We start from the raw sequence: 16532 nt of genomic DNA, 5'->3' as shown, positions 1-16532 counted from the left end.
AAAGCAAGCTCTGACTCAAATCCTGTTGCTTATGCAGTAGGTTCCTGTACATGACTAGGTAGGTCAGTGGTCTAATTTTATTCAAATTTTCTTTTTTTTTTATTTAAAGTTATAGATTCTATGCAGTTTTTTAATTTTTTTTTATTTATTTGACAGAGTGTGAGCACACAAGCAGGGGATGTGGGAGAGGGAGAAGCAGACTCCCGCTGAGCAGGGAGCCCCATGTGGGACTCTTATCCCAGGACCCCGGGATCATGACCTGAGCTGAAGGCATGACTGAGCCACCCACGTGCCCCATTTATTCAAATTTCCTAAAAATGCAAGCCAATTCTACAGGAAGTGGCAGAAACATTTGTTTCTGTAGATATTGTGGAGGCTGTGTTCTTGAGGATACGCAGGGTAAAAGGGAAGAAAAGGAAAATATTACAAAAGGCCTTCAGTCAACTTGTGGGGGTCTGGGAAGGTGTAAAGTCTTATTTACCTATTTTGGGGGACAGATTTTCTTTTGAAATAATTATTTGAGAGAGAGAGTGTGTGCCAGTGGGGGAGGAGCAGAGGAAGAGGGACAAGCAGACTGCGCTCAGAACAGAGCCAGAAGCAGGGATCGATCCCACGACCCTGAGATCACGACCTGTGCTGAAATCAAGAATCAGATGCTCAATTGACTGAGCCACCCAGGTGCCCCTGGGACAGATTTTTAATTGACTATTTGGAATTCTCAAAATTTGCTTTTACCACATCATATGGATAATTTTTGTGTGTGTAAAGATGTAAGCTTAGGAAAAGTCTTAGCACATCTTCACACCAAATCACAAGAAGTTTTGGGGGAAAATAGCCCTGAGAATTTAATATCTATATGATTCTAAATCTCCACCCTCATCTTATATCAAATTTCTCCTGCGTTTGCAGCTTAACTGTTAAGAACTATTTCCAGGGGCGCCTGGGTGGCTCACTCAGTTGAGCGTCTGCCTTCGGTCAGGTCATGATCCCAGGGTCCTGGGATCGAGTCCCTCATCGGGACCCTTGCTCAGCAGGGAGCCTGCTTCTCCCTCTCCCTCTGCTGCTCCACCTGCTTGTGCTCTTTCTGTCAAATAAATAAATAAAATCTTAAAAAAAAAAAAAAAACTTTTTCCAAAACGTAGCATCTAAGAGAATGCAGTATGTCCTTTCAGTGCCACTCTGGGATGAGGGGCACCTGGGTGGCTCAGTCGGTTGGGCATCTGCCTTCACTCAGGTCATGATCTCAGGGTCCTGGGATCGAGCCCCACGTCCAGCTCCCTACTCAGTGGGGAAAATCACCCCCTTCTCTTTATCTTCACTTGGGATTCTCCCTATGTCTCTGTCTCTTCACATGACTTTTTTTTTTTTTTAATAAGGGAACCATTTATATTGGTTTAGGGGCCCACCCTACAGTATATGCCCATTTTAACTTAAGGACCCTATTTATAAACAAGGTCATATTTCCTAGGTACAGGACGTTAGGACATCTTATCTTGTGTGTATGATAGGGGGAGTAGGGACGATGGCAGTTCAAGTTGGTTTTATAGAAATTATTTTTCATGTACAGTAGCAGGTTTGCAAATTTAGTTTATCCTAAAATCACCTGAGGATTTTTTTAAAAAATCCAACTAAGCCACCCCTCCTGACACACACCATTTACATTCATATTTTGGGTTGGAACCCAGGCATCATTTTTCCAGAGCTCTCTGAGTGGTTAATATGCAGCCAAGATTAAGAAGAAAATTAGTAGAGGCAAGAAACAAAACAGCTAGTTTGGTCAGTGGCTATAGCCTTTTGTGTGGCTCGCAACTGTGAGTCTTAAAATGTAAAGACGTGGTGATAGTACTGGGGAGGTAGACTATTTGGTTTGCAGATGAGAGTAAGTTTTGCATGGCCTCTAGTGATGAGCACGTGTGAGTGGTTCATGTGACTGGGAATGCCAATCAGACTGCTGTTTTAGGAAAATTGTTGTAATAGAAGTTGCTTTAAGAAACCATATGTCTTGGATATCTGGGCTAAGTAAGATCAAGGATATCTTGGGTCATCAGGAGCCACCAGTGGTTTGAAACGCCTAGGATCATCCCACCACACTGAGGAGAGATACTCTACCCTTAAAGCATTTTGCATATGGTAAGTTTTTTGCCTAGGATACATTTAAGTTAAAAATCCAATTTCATAGTGTACTTATAACTTGGAAATAGTGCTCTACAAATGTGTAGCAAAGTCAAGCTGTGAGGCTCTTTATAGATGAACGACTGATACCTTTCTGGGTTAGGAATTAAGGGAAGGCTCACAGCTGCTACCAATCTAGACCTACTCCTACCTTCAGTTGAGAGGGCAGGCTGCTTGAAATCTTATCTGAAGCTAAAAGAAGGAAAGGTAAGTGACCTCACTGCAGTTAATTTTCTTGATCTTGTATAAAGCAAGAAAAGGATAAGAGAAGATAAAGAATTCATGGGGAAGTCATTTGAGGTTCTGATTTCTTGGTTTCCTGGTTACAGTGTGATAAATATCATCCATCAGTGGTAATGGAAGTTAAAAAGCACATAGACAGGGAATGTGAAAAGATGGAGAAGGTTACATTTTAGTTGTGTCTTTACAGATTGGAAAGTGTAGGAGAGAATGGGAAATTTGCCCTGAAAAGAACCTAGTGTCAGATTGGAAATTTATACCCACAGGAGAAGGAATTCTCTGCAGCAATAGATGAATGTAGTAGGATGACAAGAAGGATAGTAAATTTATTTATTTATTTATTTTTAAGATTTTATTTATTTGACAGAGCACAAGTAGGCAGAAGGGCAGGGAGAGGGAGAGGAAGAAGCATGCTCTCCGCTGAGCAGGGAGCCTGACGTAGGGCTCGATCCCAGGACCCTGGGATCATGACCTGAGCCGAAGGCAGCCACTTAACCGACTGAGCCACCCGGGAGCCCCAAGGATAGTAAATTTAAATACGACACATATTAAGATAATTTAATTTATAATACGCTGTCTGCAAGGTAAGGTTCCAAACAATTTATATGTATCTTCTCGTTCTTTTAACTCACAGAGTCAGAAATACGCTAAAAATCACCAAATAGTAATACAGACTCTTAAATAAACAGGCAGTTTAACTGTTCCACCCACAGATTGTATTTCCGGAAAGGTATTCAGTCAGATACCTGGGATTGCTGTGGGATGGACTGGGAGGGAAGGCAGGGGAAGTCAAAGCCTGATACAACGTAAAGGTGAAACTCACATTTCTCAGAAGCAGTTGATGGAGAGTTAAGTGCATTTTGTGAAAATAATTCTACATCATGTATTTGTATAGTAAAATTTTTAACGAAAAAATTGATTACAAATTAGGTGAATTTTTTTTCTAAATGAGCATTTTAATGAGCTTTGTGTTTATTCTAATGAATACTCTGTAGTCAACTAAAGATACTCCACATTGTGTTTCTTATATCAGATCTAACTATGTGGTCATTCCAGATACTTGGGAGATAGTGGATTTTCCTTTGAAGAAGGGGGTGGATCTGAGGGTCAAAGGGTACTTGTAATCTCCTTAACTCTTGTTCTTTGGCCTGTGAAATTTCTGAAGCTAAAAGCTATTCCTATGTATGATGTTGAAATTCAGAACTTCAGAGATGAGGAACCTTAAGTGTGAATTTTTTCTGAGAATATAACTATCCTTTTCACCATCGTGGAGTTAGATGGCTGGTTTTAGAGGGAAAGGCAGAAAGACTCGTTTCCCAGGTCGAGTAATTTGAGGAACTGGAGGAGGTGTGTGACGTGTGTCACCTCTTTAGGACCAAAGGTTCTTTTCAAAAACTGATGAAAAAGACATGTGAATATTCATCAAGAATATCTTCCCCACCCTCAGAACTCCTAGGTTCCCAAATGTGTCAACTTCTTAGGCCTCCCACACTTAATGTAAGCTTCGTGAAGCTTTGTTTCCAATTACTCAGGAGTCCTCACTGACTCCTTTATTTCGTTATTTCGTTCCCATTCTATATTCAATGCATCAGCAAGTGCTGTTAACTCTACCTTCCATATATATCCCAAATCAAACTTCTCACACTTTTCTGTTTTTAAACTATCTTTCCTCTTACCACACTAGTCCAGACTCAGACGACTGCGGTGGCCTTCTGAAGCGTTCCTTCCACGCTTGTCTTCCTCAGTCTGCGCTCCACAAAGAAGACCTTCCCTGAACATTCTATCTCATTCTGACTCTTCCTCCGACATTTCCATTAGAGCATCTGTAATTACCTGGATTCATACTTAATTTATCCCCTTTCTCTGTAATGTAAACTCCCATGATGGCAAGGGCTTTGGATGATTGGTGAACAACGCAATCACCAATATCAAGTGATCACTGTATGCCAGGTACTTTGCATGAGAGCAGAGAACGAGGATCCCCGACATCAATGGGCAAATAAGACAGCTCGACGCTGGAGCTTTGGGGTCTAATTTTTGTCTCAGGAACTCTCTATGAATTGTTTTTCTTTGGTTTTTGTCAATAGGATTGCTACTAATGAAAGAGTTTTCTGATAGCCTTCCATCAGGATCCAGTGACCATTAGATTTTCCCAAGCATGTCTCTGAATATGACTTAAAAAATTAGAGCTCAAATTTTTTCTGCTCTAAGAGTAGACCAGCTTTCCAGCTCATATCTAAAGCCTGAGATGAATACAGGGAGGGGAGATGGAGACCTGTTTGACTTGCTTCAAATAAAAGAATCCACCCTGAGGAGGGATTAAATTTTTTCAGTCATTAAGAACAGGTCTTTGTTTACACATGCACAACAGTTTATTCTTGCTGGATAGATGGAATAATAATTCTGGCCTTAGGGGCAACGTTCACAAAAAGTGTCTGCTAAGGAGAAGGCTACCACTACTCATGGAAATGGATCATTATAGGTTACGATTTTGTACTAACCAGAAATCCCAAGAGCCGTTTCCCTGTTGGTTCACGATGGTTGGTCTGGGAAACTCCCCTGTGGCTTTCACATGAGTATCAACATCCAAGGCTTGCTTTCTTTTTTTTTTTTTTTAAAGATTTTATTTATTTATTTGAGAGAGAGAGAATGAGAGATAGAGAGAGCACGAGAGGGAAGAGGGTCCGAGGGAGAAGCAGACTCCCCGCCGAGCGGGGAGCCCGACGCGGGACTCGATCCCGGGACTCCAGGGTCATGACCTGAGCCGAAGGCAGTCGCTTAACCCACTGAGCCACCCAGGCGCCCAAAATCCAAGGCTTCCTTGAGAGTCCTGTTTGGCTAATGGTTTCTGAAGCATTTGCAGTTCCTCTTGAAGCATTTGCAGTTCCTCTCTTTGGTTACTTTTCTCTAAAACACAGTTTCTACACAAGGTTTAAAAGTCTTCTGTCATTTTAAAAACTAGGTCCAAGAGAAGATACTACATACCATTAGGTGTCAAAAGTAATATACAGGGGCGCCTGGGTGGCTCAGTTGGTTAAGCGACTGCCTTCGGCTCAGGTCATGATCCTGGAGTCCCGGGATCGAGTCCTGAATCGGGCTCCCTGCTCAGCGGGGAGTCTGCTTCTCCCTCTGACCCTCTTCCCTCTTGTGCTCTCTATCTCTCATTCTCTCTCTCTCAAATAAATAAATAAAATCTTTAAAAAAAAAAAAGTGATATACACATATGCATACATACATATACAAGACCACTGGCTCGTTGAGAACATGATGAGATTTATTCCCCCAGCGGAAGGTTAGTGGCTTATTCTTTTTGACAAGAGTCATACTTTCATAGCATACAACTTAAATAATGCATTTTCCCTTTAGAAAAGATATCTTATTTACCTTTGTCTCACCTTAAACACTGTGAATGTTCACAGTAGTTATTCGTTAAATAGTGGTGAATGGATGCCTTGTTGAAAATAAATGGCCTTTGGGGGATCCTGGGTGGCTCAGTTGGTTAAGCGTCTGCCTTCGGCTCAAGTCACGATCCCAGGGTTCTCGGTTCGAGTCCTGCATTGGGCTCCCTGCTCAGCATGGAGTCTGCTTCTCCCCCCCCCCCCTTGCGCTCTTACTCTCTCTCTCTCTCTCTCTGTCTCTCACCCTCTCAAACAAATGAATAAAATCTTAAAAAATAAATGACCTTTTATTGTGTTTGTTGATGGTGAGTTATCCTACTGAAAAGAGAAAATAAGTGAAAGCTTGCATAGTGAACAGTGAAACCCAGGCCACTAGATGGCTTCAGGAATGCTGGCAGTCAGGTTTATCCTTTGCCCCAAGGCAGACTAGTAAACCAAGAGGAAAGACCTCACATTTGGTGTTTCACATAGTTTCCCAGTCACCTTTAAAGTACCCTACTCCATAGATAAAAATGAACAGGGGAGCTTGGGTGGCTCAGTCAGTTAATTGCCTGACTCTTGATACCTGCTCAGGTCATGATCTTGGGCTGTGGGATCAGGCCTGGAAGGGGGCTCCACGCAGAGTCAGCTTGGGATTCTCTCTCTCCTTCTGCCCCTTCCCCCACTCCCGCTTGCTTTCTCTCTAGCTCGCTCAAATAAATAGAAAATTTAAAAAAAAATAGCAACAAATGATTTAAGAAAAATCTGGAATGTGATAGAAAAAGACCAATAGTATTGGAATTTGGAGGAAAACCTCAAAACCATTAATTTTCTCATTGAAATGAAAAGATATTCTAGAAATACTGTGTACAAATAAAAAAAAACAACTTTGCAACATAAAAAACTTCGGTAATGAAATTCAGTAAAACAGAAGAAAAACAATGGAAATGTCCTAGAGAGGAAAGCAAAAAGATGAATGTAATCCAGAGAGTTTATCATCTGACCAATGGGAATTACAAAGAGAACTGAGAAAGTGGAGGAGAGGAAAATTTCAAACCATTTTTTAACTTTTTACATTGAAAGTGTCCCTCACATGCCAGTATGATGAATGAAAACATCCACACCAATGTAGAACATTCTCAGGGATCTCTCTGAATATCAAGATAAAGAGAAGAGTCCAACAACTTCCAGGAGGAGAAAGAATAGGTCTCTCACAACAAAATCCAATTTCAGAATGGCTTTGGACTTCTCAATATTGATACCAATAGAAATTAAAGGACTCTTGCCTTTCCCAGTTCTGGGGAGAAATGCTTCCAACTTACATTACATACCTAGCCAAATTTATCAGTTTAGTGTAGAAATATCTTTGCTTGCAAAGCCAGAATAGAATGTGCTCCAGTTCAATGAGGGAGTGTACCAAGAAAAAAAGAATCTCAGAAGTGGTAAGTGGAACACAGGAAAGAGGTAAGGGAAGTAACCAAAATGATGGTGAAGGACAAAATTCCCAGAAGATCAGCAACAGCTTGCCCAAATTAGAACAAAAGACTCACAGACAGATGTGGAAAAGATAAATAGAACTGATTTTGATAGATGTCTGACAATCAAGAGCTTGATAGTTCCACAGGAAAGTTTAAGGGATGATTTAGTGATTGGTACATTTGAAAAATAAGGAAAGAAAACCTATGGAAAAATGAGGCAATGGTTAACTCCATAGAAAATAATGTTGATTAATGAAGAGTATTTACTTTTGCTGAGCTGAAGGATATTTCGTGGGTCGTAAAGTTCAGTGAAAAGTGATTTAATCAATTGTTGGTATATCACTTTATTGGCATGATGGGGGAGGGGAAGTTTATCTGGCAGGAGTGGGGGAATAATATAAATTCTGAGTTCTTATGGTAGGGAGCTACTGATAATGCCTAAAAAGGAAACATTAAAAAAATCTGTAAATTCTGTAAGTATTGAGTTGATTGTGTCTACGTAGCAGGAATGGAGGGAGGTGGAGGGCTTGGAGCTACAGTTTTCATTTTGATTTTTTTTCCCATTATAACCCTTGTGGCACTTCTTGATCTTACAAACTAAGGTATTTATTTGAAAATAATAAATGTAATCGCTTCTCGGCCTTTTGCCTAAGATCAAGTGTGAAAATAGTAAATGTAAAACACTGGAGAATAAATGGTGTACCGTATTTCCTTTAAACAACCACACATTTAATCTCAGAGTTTACCTGGAATATCAGATTATTTCCATGACAATTAGAGTATTAAAGTATTCTAACGGAGGTGTTACCAAGACCTTTGGAGCTCATTAGAAAATCTATATAATTCTAAAGAAAAGCAAAATACGCACACCTCAATGTCACCAATTTAAGGAGGGAAATGAGAAAAAAAGTCAATGAGAGAGAAGGAGGCAAGTCAGTGAAGACCCAAGGAGTTCCTCAGACAAGCTTGAATGCTGGCAAAGCAAGTGAAACCTCGGTAAAGATAAACTGTCCACTGCTGCAGGATTGCAGAAGTTGGCATTTAGGAGAAACTTAATAAAACGAAAGTCTAATACAGAAAATTACTCTTGTAAGAACATACCTACAGAAAAAAAAAAAACAACACATGAGACGTTCCAGCTAGGATTTGGTACAGAGACTGGTGTTTAGCTCCTGGTTATTTTGTGAGTGATTCTGGTTTCCACCAATACTGCCGTGGTTCCTTAAACTTGGGTCTAACAAAAAACTTGTGCTTTTTACACTGATAGTGTCCAAGTTTGACAGCTGTAAACAAGTAGTAAGCACTGCTTTAAATCCTGGACAGATGGGAATTGTTTTAAATATTTAAAATTAATAAGCATATTACTCTTAATTAATATTTGACAAACTGATACTACTTAATGTCATTTATGTTAATAGCAACAATTAATATGTCAAATTAATAAACTGACAATTGTGGGAATGCTGGTATCTGCCAGGCACTCAGAATAACCGGAGATTGGGAACAATAAGTCTAGGATTTGACTGGCTTTTCTTTCTTTCTTTCTTTTTTTTAAAGATTTTATTTATTTATTTGACAGAGAGACACAGCGAGAGAGGGAACACCAACAGGGGGAGTGAGAGAGGGAGAAGCAGGCTCCCCGCTGAGCAGGGAGCCCGATGCGGGGCTCGATCCCAGCACCCTGGGATCATGACCTGAGCCGAAGGCAGACGCCTAACGACTGAGCCACCCAGGCGCCCCTTGACTGGCTTTTCTTGTCCCCTCAGGATTACGAGGTGTTCTGACACTTTCTGTACCAGGTAGATCCCAATGTTTGCAGAATTTCTAGAAGTAGAAATATTTTACAAATTGTGTCTGTATATTTGAATGGTAATTTAAGCATTGCATATAAAGTGTCTATGATTCAGCGTAAAACTACACTTTTGGAATCTATCATGAGACTCGTACAAAGAATGTCAATAGTAGGGGCGCCTGGGTGGCTCAGATGATTAAGCATCTGCCTTCGGCTCAGGCCATGATCCCATGGTCCTGGGATCGAGTCCCGCATCAGGCTCCCTGCTCCTTGGGAGCCTGCTTCTCCCTCTGCCTCTCTCTCTCTCTCTGGCTTTCATGAATAAATAAATAAAAATCTTAAAAAAAATAAAAAAAAATTTCAATAGTGACTGGAAGATACACCAAGATATCTGCCCTTGCTCTGCGTGGCAGCCTTACTCCAGTGAAGTTTCTCTACTGCTGATGAAAACAATTGGGGAATGTCACGTGACCTTACTAGGGGTGCCTGCCTCTGTTCCTGCGCGAGCTCTTCCTGCCAGTGTGTAGCTCACTGGAAATGCCCTCCCTATGCCATAACCGCATTGAGTAATAGGCAGCACCCAACCCTCTACAACCCCCATAAACAGGGAGGGAAGGCTGGTGGATCTGAGACTGATCTGACAGCCCCACCATCTGAAGACTGGTCCGTGTTCTCTCCACCCTTGGCCATACTCCATCCATTCTCCCCTCCCTTCCTTCCTCAACATGTTGTCTTTTGTCCTGAGCAGGGTCTTTCATCGATCACAGATGCTGGTTATAGTTCTAGGTATTCGTCCAAACTACAGCATCCAAAGCGGGGTGGGGAGGGGAGGTATGTGTTTTTGAGATTCTTTCAGGTTCTTTGCAGTGTCTCAAATAGGGGAAAGAGTGAAGAATATTTACAGGGTTTTAAGGGCCTGTGTCAGGTAATTTCTAAGGTGGGTTTTGCCAGGCAGAGAGCCTAGTTTGTGACATCACAGCATTGGATCAACGTGAGGCTGGGGCTTATTCAACAAGTATTGGTGAGCATGCTGATGCTCTTGCTAATCAAGTAATTTTCGGGGGCTCATAGTCTCATCTTTCAGGAGTAAATTGCCTAAAGTCAGTTGCTCCATTACCTGTGGTCTTAGTAATGTTTAACATACGGGTGGGACATTATGTTGATTTCAGTTCTCATTTCCTAGGCACCATTTTTCATAGTTTCCAGAAGACTGGCCTTACCTTAACTGGGTCATGGACAGAATTAGATAAAACAACTCAGTGTGTTTCTCGGTGTATCTCTTGAGTGTGCGGAAAGATAAAGTTATCATAAACACCAGATCACATTAGAGATAACTCCTTTTTTAGTCTTCCTTTGTGTTAGGGAGTTTGAAAGCATTATTCAGCCTCTTCCAGCCCTGTTTGTCCGCACTTCAAGTCAGCAGACTTCTTTAATCCAAACCCTTATAATTCTTCTGTGTGAATTCCCCCTGCTCACTGCTGTGCGAGAGCCTGCTAGAGCCGACTGTGACGTTCTCAGGAATTGTGCCAGCCAGCCGACATCACATTCGGACTTTAAAATCAGTCATGGTGAATGGACTCACATCACGGTGCAAGTGAGTGCAGCTCCGCCTCAGCTGGTTGTTAAGCATTGACCAGCACAGCACTGCCTATAGGTGCCACTCTTTACCCAAGTATTTGATTTTATAATGCCTATAATTAATTTTTCAGGGAAAAAAATCAAAGAATTGTTTCACTTAAATATTCATTTGCTATAAAGAACAGCATTTCCTGTAAGCCCTCTAAGGTTATGGGGGGAGTTATGAAAAACATAAAGGTGCTTCAGTTTTCCTGCATTTGGAAACGAACTCAATTAGGTTTGAGTATTCTTTGACTCTTCGACCCATCCATCCTCTAAGTGTTCCTCTTTTTCATTGGCTATATTATTGTTTTCAAGATTCATGGGCCTTTGAGCAAGCTGACTGGCTGGTGAAATAAGCTGATGAACTCCTACAGGTGGATCATCTTCTCCAGCTGATTATTAAAAACTTCATTTGGGGGCACCTGGGTGGTTCAGTCAGTTAAGCATCCGACTTTTGATTTCGGCTCAGGTCATGATCTCAGGGTCCTGGGATTGACCCCCTGAGCCAGCTCTGAGCTCAGCGGGGAGTCAGCTTTAGGATTCTCTATCTCTCCCTCTGCCCCTCCCCCCACTGGCTTGGGCACACTCTAATATAAATAAATAAATCTTAAGAAAATTTCATCCGCAGTCCAGTTCTTTAAATGAGAATGCGTGTGATAAAACACTCTCCTCTGAGCACCTTCTATGTTGTACGTCTGCACACCCTTTTCCCAAGCCACCTTTCCACCTGTCCTGTAATTTATCTTTCCAAATATTTGAAAAGCCCCTGGAAAAAATGCCTGGTAGCTAGTAGAAGCTCAGTATTGTTATGCAATTGTTATGCAATTAGAAAATTATCAAATATATCAGGCACTTTCTTAGTTTCCCAGGACTGCCTGCTATAACAGATGGTTACAAACGGATTGGCTTAACACAATAGAAGTGTATTCTCTCAGGGCACCTGGGTGGCTCAGTCGTTAAGCGTCTGCCTTCAGCTCAGGTCATGATCCCAGAGTCCTGGGATCGAGCCCCACATCGGGCTCCCTGCTCAGCGGGAAGCCTGCTTCTCCCTCTCCCGCTCTCCCTGCTTGTGTTCCCTCTCTCACTGTGCCTCTCTCTGTCAAATAAATAAAATCTTTAAAAAAAAAAGTGTATTCTCTCACAGTTCTGGAGGCCATAAGTCTGAAATCAAGATGGTATTGGGGCTGTATTCCTGCTGAAGGCTCTAGGAAAGAATCCTCCCGTGCTTGTTCCAGCTCCCGGAGGCTCCAGGTGCTCTTGTCTTCTGTCTGCATCATTCCAATCTCCGCCTCCATCTTCACACACCTTCTCCTCCTCTGTGTGTGTCTTACAAGGACACTTGTTACTGGATTTACTGCCCACGGGATAACCCATGATGATCTCATTTCAGGGTCCTTAACTTGATTACACTGGCAAAGTCCCTTTTACCAAATAAGGTCACAGTCACAGGTTTAGGGAATTAGAGCATGAAGATATCCCTATTTGAGGACCACCATTCAATCCACTCATAGGACCTAGACCTAGAAAAGTGATTAGAACACTCACTGAGCTCACCAGAAGTTCACAACATACAACCACATAACTAGACAGTTATGTTCTTGAAAAATCATATACAGGGTATTAGCAGAACACAGAGGAGGAATGCCTTACTTCATTATAGTTGGGGTGGAGATGGGTTGTTGAAAACTCTTGGAGGCAAGTGGCCTCTAAGCAGAAATTTAAAGATGAGTCTGAGTTTTCTAGGGCAACGTGGGTGGCTTGGAGAAGGCCATTTAGGCAAAACAAATAGCACCATAAAGTCAAGAAGAAAAGTCACTGGTTTGAGTAGGAAAATTACAAGGAGCTCAGTATTGCTGGAATATAAAATTGCACATTACTAGCTGGAGAGTAAAGGTGAAACAGGAAATAATCAGGGCCTCCCAAATATTAATGTGAAATGAAATCTTCTAGGCTTCTTGATAAAATGCAGACTCTGATGCAGCAGATATGAAATGGGCCTGAAATTCTGCATTTCCGAAAGTTCCAGGTAATGCTGGTGCTGCTTAGCTACAGAGCACCCGGATTAGCACAAATTTAGACCAGTGAATTGAAATCCTACAGGTGTAAAGAAGAAAGGAATGAAGCAGGGCAGTGCTAACAAGGGTGAACTAGAGGGTTTCCATTCCACAGAAATGTTGCTAGCTGGAAGCAAAGGGTCCATTGCTGCCAGATCTTCCAAGAGAAATACAAATCAGCATTTCTATTGGAGTCAAATAAAATTCTAACCAAAAAAAAAAAAAAAAGTTGGTCTACTAGTTGTTGATGCCTGGGAGAAACTGGATTCTTTTAGGAATCCTTACCTCTGGGAAGCTGAGATAGGGAGGGCCTGAGGGCACTGAGACCTATTATTAACTCTTGGAACACCTGGGATTGTCCCAACAAAAGGAGTGGAATTAGCAAGTATCCTAAAGCAAATTCCAGTTAATGAAAAGAATGATTTCAGTCTAAGATAGAATGACCTTTGGACATTACTTAGGATCAAAAAAGAGGAGCAAAAAAAGGACCCTCCTGATTTTATCAGATAACTACAGAAAAATGGGGTTTTAGCATGGGCAGTGTTGGGAAAAAAGTAGTTTTCTCAAGGTTTACCCCAGGCATGATTTGGCTTTAGAAGGTTCTTGACAAATTGTTTTTTTTCTACATGATAATCCATGAAGAAAGCACCAGAGAAGGGTTTAAGTAGAAAGTCTTTAAAATCAAGAGCAGCTGTACCCAATTTTTATTTGAATCTGAGCATTCTTCTCAATGATAGAATGCCTGTCTGACAAAGAAAGCCAAGCATCACTCTCTTCACTTAAAGGAGGAACTGTTCTGGAGCAGTCGAAGCTATGTCATTGGCATAATCAAGCACCCACTCTTTTGCATGTCCCATTTCCATTCTCAGGAATCGGGGCTAATGAATGAATCCATACCAAAAGCTGCAGAAGAATATTGAGTTAGATTGCCTGATTGGTCCCAAGTCTACTGCCTCTTCTTCATTAGATATGAATACTTGAAGGAATTACATAACCGCTCTTGTACCTCAATTTCCTCATCTGTAAAATAGGGAATCATAATACATATCTCATTGGGTTGTTAGAAAGTATTAAATGAGTCAATAACTCTAAAGCTCTCTGTGCTTGGCACATAGCAAGCTTGGAAAGAATGAAGATCCCCCGATGGTCCTCCTTTGATGCCACAGACAGGGAAACCCAAGCAGGCCCTGGCTTGATGCATACCAACCGCTGATTTGAGTATTGACAGCCCAATACTGACTGGGCAATTTTCTAGGGTCGAAGCCATAGAGAGGACACAGATTTCATTTTCAGAAGATTGAGGATATTGTGGATAATCTTAAGGGATTTGAGGATCGGAGACTGACTAATAAGAGGAAGAGTTTCCCTCAGAGGCAGGTCTGTATTGTTTCATCTTTTTCTCTGATGCACAGGTTTACGCCAAAAAACTAGAGCCCTATGTTGCATCTTCCTATAATTGGCCACATCATATAGAACTATGGTCTTCTTATTGAAGATGTGTTCCTAAAAGGTCAGTCTGTGTCCCAAAAAATTTCCCAGTACCTGGCATCTGGGAGGCATTTAGTAAAAATGCCTGGACTAAAGATTGGTCTATAGTTTCTGCAAACCCCTTTCACTTAAGGTTTATCTCTATTTATTCGGAATATAAAAAGCTTTTACAAATATAATCAATGACTTGAAGGAAGTTTTGGACCTCTTTCTATTTGATTTGTATATTAGTATCTGTGGATATCTTAAGAATATCTTTTCACTTTCAGGAAGGAGTATACAATGTTTTTGAAATTAAGATATTGGGAATAGTACCTGTTCTTGGAGAAAGAAAAAATTAGAGCATAAGCAATGTAATAAGAGAAAATCTTTTTTCTCTTATTACAGATAAAATAATAAGAAAATAAAAAAATAAGAAAATCTTATTTTTCTCTTATTACAGTGAGATCTGTATCACTGCAAAAATATGGTCCATGGAGAATGATGTAAAACTCCAAATTATAATTTATAAAGTTATACCAATTTCTAAAGATATTTTTAAGTTGATCTCTATGACGATTATATAAACATAAGAACAGTATAAAATAGGATAAAAGATTCTCCTAGAATATTTAATATCCTCTATTTGGAAATATCCAAACTAGAAACAAATAGTACAAATGATGCAGATACCGTCTAGGAGAGACTTGGCTTCAACTATTTAAAATGGGAAAGGGGGAAGGTTCTTACAGATGATGACAACTGATTCACATAATCTCTGAAACTGTAAGGAAGAGCAGTTTGAACATTCTTAAAAAAAAAAAAAAGACTTTCTGTTGTTAAGGTGATGTGGTAGATAGCCTGTAAAGGGGCTCATGACCCCACCTCCTGGTATTCATGTGTGTGTAATCCACCCCCTTGGAGTACAGGCCAACCTGGGATTTGCTTCTAACCCATAGAATGTAGCAAAGGTGACAAGATGTTGCATCTGTCATTACGTGAGGTCAGATTGTAACATTTGTCTTTCTGAGAGGCTTTCTCCCTTGCCGGCTTTGATGAAGCAACTGGCCATTGGGGTGGTCAATATGGCAAGGAACCGTGGGAAGCCTCTGGCCAACAGTCAGCACGAAACGGAGTTTCTCAGTCCAAGACACATCCAGGAAGTAAATGCTTCCAACAATCACAAGAGTTTGGAAGTGAATCTTTTTCCAGTAAACCTTTCAAAAGATAACTGAGCCCTGGCTGACGTCTTGATTATAGCACGGCAGAGCCCTGAGCTGAGCTGTTCCCAGTGCCAGACCTGTGAGAAGACAAATGTTCCCAGGTAGGAAATTTATAGTAATGTTGTTATACTGCAATAAATAATTAATGTAGGGTATATGTTGTTATGATAGTTCTTAAAGACCATGATGATATTAATGTGTTAAAAGAAAGGTGAAGGTAGGGCATAGTAGTGTCTTTTATATAAGAACACTAGCCCTGCAACCAAAGGCTAATACTGCCCACTCAGTCACACCCTGATCCTCCACGCTTAGGCCTCCCATATGAGAAACTGGCTGAGCCTAGAGAACTTTCTATATTAAGTTTTCAGTGTTAGGAAAGGCTTCCCAGCCCAGTGTTTCTTTTACCTCAACTTTTTATAAAAAACAAACAAACAAAAAATCCTATAGAAAAGTTGAAAAGAAAACCAGTGAACATCTGTATAACTTTGTATTTTGCTATATTTGGTTTATCACCTTCTGTCTCCACTGAGACAACACACTGAGGCTCTAGTTCCGATCCGACAAAATCAAATAACTTTGTATAGTCTTTGGGGGGCTGTGTCGTGGTCTTCTCACAGAGCAGTGTCACAAACTAGCCTAGGTCCAGGTGTTGACTAGAAAAATAGTTCTAACACCTCCTCCTTCTCACCTCTTCTCTCTCTCCAAGGAAGAAAGCAATTTACAGGAGAAGCTTGCATAAGTTTGCATCTCTTCTGTTCTCCCAGAGAGGGTTTGGAACAGAACTATATGTTTCCAGTTAGGCTGAGGAGATATCTTGTTGTTAATTCACCAACATGCTATGAACTGTTACTCCAGCCTTTGTTAAATGGTGTGAGAGGGTAACTGAAAATTTTCCCTACACAGGAGGAAGGAACTAATATTTTATCTTTTTTTCAAAATTGTTCAGGACCAACTCCTTATGATAGCTCATAAAAAAACCTGGAAGTTTGTGTTGTTAAGTGTCCGTGAGCTGTCCTTATGAAAAAGGAGAAATGTGAACTAGCCCCTGAGCTCTGTCACACAAATGCAACTATAATTAATTTGCTATCGAGTACTTTCTTGCAATTCCC

The sequence above is a fragment of the Eumetopias jubatus genome, unplaced genomic scaffold, assembly GCF_037043125.1.
Source record: "Eumetopias jubatus isolate StellerSeaLion01/CBP00866 unplaced genomic scaffold, mEumJub1_p1.0 scaffold_2, whole genome shotgun sequence".
Taxonomy (NCBI): domain Eukaryota; kingdom Metazoa; phylum Chordata; class Mammalia; order Carnivora; family Otariidae; genus Eumetopias; species Eumetopias jubatus.
Note: the sequence above shows the minus strand (reverse complement) of the source record.